Source organism: Malaclemys terrapin, chromosome 7 (assembly GCF_027887155.1).
Source record: "Malaclemys terrapin pileata isolate rMalTer1 chromosome 7, rMalTer1.hap1, whole genome shotgun sequence".
NCBI classification, from domain to species: domain Eukaryota; kingdom Metazoa; phylum Chordata; order Testudines; family Emydidae; genus Malaclemys; species Malaclemys terrapin.
The window spans coordinates 111,361,356-111,365,235 of record NC_071511.1 but is presented as its reverse complement, the minus strand read 5'-3'; positions in this window follow the sequence as shown (position 1 = coordinate 111,365,235).

The window sequence follows — 3,880 nt, the reverse complement described above, 5'->3', positions numbered from 1 at the left end:
GGAAGCCGCGAACTGCGCAGCCGCAGCCCGCTCCCTCTCCGGCCGGATTCTCCTTCCCATTCCCCTCCACAGCGCTGCGGTGCCGTCTGGGGGCCGTAGTCACAGAGGCTAAGACTTGGGTAGGTGGATGGGGTAGCCCCGCGGCCTTCTGGGAATTGTAGTTCTAGGAGGCTGGGACTCTGTCAATACCCCGAGATCACTGGAAAGGATGGGAGGGCAAAAGACTATAACTCCCAGCATAGCCAGCGGCGGACGGACCAGGCATTTTAGGGAGCACGTAGGGAGGGCATCCGCCGACCCGTCTCTGAAATGCCTGGTGCCACAGTTCGTTCCCGTTGAGCGGGGCGATAATTCGCAGTAGCCGATTCGCCCCACATACCCTGGGTGGGTTGCGTTGTGGCCTTTTAAACCTTGAGTAAATCGGCCAGTTTGGACTGAATAAACAGAGATACTGTTAAATGTCAGATTGTTCGTTGCCGGAGCGAAAGGCCAAGTGTATGGTGAAAGCCCAGATCCGAGGGCTTACGCCACCACTTCTCCCCCAGCTACCAGAATCTGGAGGGCGGGGGAGCTGGTGGCCTCACTCGCTCCCCTGGCCCCCGTGTCAGCCTTCGCTCTGCGGGACGGGCGTGCCGCCGGGCAGGAACATGCTTAGGAAGCCGAGCGCCGTTTTCTGTGTGACCTCAGAGCGGGGGATACGTAGCGTTAGTACTCGGGCTCCCCACACCAGCGCCCCCCCCCCCCCCGGCAGCCACGGGGCAGGAAAGGCAGGCGCCCACCCCAGCCCATCCTGAAAGTGTTAGTAGCAGGAGGCAGAAGGTATCCCAAACTCAGGGACCGACATTTTGTAACGCATTTGGGGTTCCAGCTTCTTCCACTATAAAGGGCCCTGCCTCTGAACACCAGTCCTCTGAAAGCAGGTCTCATGATAGGCACCCGTCCCAAAATCACCAGTTGCTTTTGAAAACACAGGCAAAGACACCTTCCGCGCTCTCTGCATGGATGTGGAAGTGAGCCAGGCAAAATTATCATGTACATGCTACCACCCAACCGATAACCATGTTGTTCTTTTACTTCCATGTCCCAAAGTACAGAGTAGGTGTAGGCTGATTAAAATCCATGAAATTTTGTAATGCTGTGTTTAAGATCTCATAGCCCACTTTCTGTAAAAAAGGGTATTTGCTCTGATGCTGCTATCTTTCCCCAAAAAGAAGAACAGGAGTACTTGTGGCACCTTAGAGACTAACATAAGCTTTCGTGGACTACAGCCCACTTCTTCGGATGCGTAACAAAGAAGTGGGCTGTAGTCCACGAAAGCTTATGCTCTAATAAATTTGTTAGTCTCTAAGGTGCCACAAGTACTCCTGTTCTTCTTTTTGCGGATACAGACTAACACGTCTGCTACTCTGAAACCTATCTTTCCCCAGTATATCAGTTGTTCCACCTAACTGTTGCATCCATCCCAGACATGGTTGCATTTAATAGATTCATAGACTCCAAAGCCTGAATATACCATTGTGATCATCTAATCTGACCTCCTGTATAACAGGCCATAGAATTTACCCCAAATAACTCCTTTTGAACTAAAGCATATCTTTTTTAAAAAATCTATTTCAATGCTGTTACATGTACCATCACAATTAGAACCATTAAAAAGTGTTGCCATTTGCTATGCTGGAGTGTGTATGATACTCCTTAGAATGTAAACAATGGAGATAAATGGAGATAAATTTTACTACCACAGGTGGGTTTTTTTTTTTAAGGAAAACACCCACTGTGCAGTATATAGGGCTTGATCCTCTAGAGACATATAAGTAACTTTACTCATGTAAGAGAGACCATTGAGGTTTACACATATAACTTCACATGTCTATAAAAAACTGCTCTGGGCTTGTTTGAGATGCTCAACAAATGTAAAATATTATTACTGCCTACTGTTTTAGCAACCTAAAATTAGGCAGACCTGGATTTGTGGGTGAAGAAGACTGCAATAAGCTGAAATCAATAGTTGATTATTTTTATAAATCTGTTAATAACCATTACATCTGGCTCTATACAAAACACACTGTAAATTCCTTGGTCTTACACTTTAACTTGGACAGACAATAGTTAGAAACAAAACAGTTCAGAAAAAATAGTCTACTGGATGGCCAAGGACTAGAAGGTCTAATTAAAGGTGAAGAACATTTTCAATTTTGTAGATGGATTGTTGAAACTAAGGCTTCATAGAAGTGCTTGAAGCATTTCACTGCTAAAACAAATGCCTCTACCAGGGCCAGTTTGTATGTATGAATACTTAACAATATAAAATGATGCATGCAAATTGAGGACCTGATCTTGTAAACACTTATTGTACGACCAAATATTGTGTTTTCTACAATCTAGCTGAATTCACAGTAGTAAGTCTCATTGGTTCTGTTGCAGGATCAGGTTCTTATTTTGAATAGCATATTTCTACAAACTGTATGTCCTCAAAGTGCTGTACATTATTAAATTCTACAGTTACAAAGATAACTAACAGCGGAAGGATTAATACATTACGAGGTAAAAAGGGAGGAGGGAAAAGGCGGTTGAAGTTAAGATCTGAACAATATTTTAATTCAATTTTTCCTAGCACTTTTTACTTAGTGCATTGCCTTATTATTTAAATGTCAACAATTGAAAATTAGCTACTGCTACGTACATTGTGGTACTGTCAAGTTTAATGACATTTTAAAAGACTGGTAGAGGTGACAGAACCCAGTGTGAATCTCTTTTTCTGACATCTCAAAATATTACATAAGACATTACATATCTTCCTCCTAATATTGAACAGACTGTCAGCATGCTGAATTGAGGGTAGTAATCCCAAATCCCATGGAAACCTTTTGATATGAGGAAGCAGGGAAAAAGGAAGATATAAATGACAACTATGACAGGCAATAGAATACAAGAAAATATAAATGACATACTATTACTGTATACAATATCATAGGAATCACAAATATATTCAGCAAAATATCCTAGCCTTTAATCTTACATGTCAAGAAAGTGAGAACATCCATTTAATTAAAATCCTGTTTTATTAATAAGCTGATATTAGGGGGGAGGGATAGCTCAGTGGTTTGAGCATTGGCCTGCTAAACCCAGCATTGTGAGTTCAATCCTTGACAGGGCCATTTAGGGATCGGGGGGGGGGGGGAAAAAATTGGTCCTGCTAGTGAAGGCAGAGGACTGGACTTGATGACCTTTCAAGGTTCTATGAGATAGGTATAACTCACTAGTTTCACCAAATTCTATGTACCATTCAGCTATGTTGAGTCTTGGCATTTTTATAGTATTTAACAACTAGTGTGTCAAAATGGTCTTAGAATTACTGAGCCATATCCTACTCTTGTGTATGTGTTCCCACACAGAAGGTAGAACACTGTGCAAGGATCTTACAAAGTTTCTTCTGAATAGTTCCATTTGAGGGAGCACTGGAACTAGAAAGGGGATTGACCCACAAAACCCATAGATGTGCCAAGATCCACACAGATTTTGGGACATTTCCAAAGACTCAGAGCATACATGCAGAAGCCCATGGCCTGTGTCCTGCTCTTTAATCTCGCCCATCGCAGCACATACTAATATACAACCCCTAACTTGGGGCTTCACAGAAATCTACACTTGGAGCAATGGGTTTGTGTTTTAACATAAGGGAAGTTACTTTTATCTAGCAGTAACTGCTAAGTGAATTGATGTTTGGAAATCCATCAGGATTTGAGAGAAGCATGCCACAGAATGCAGCTACTCCTCAACTGGGTATTCAGGATGGAAAATGCAGCAGAATCACTGCTCACAACCACTCCCACTGAAGATTCGAGGGATTTTCTCATACATTGTTTTTAGCTTCCCTACA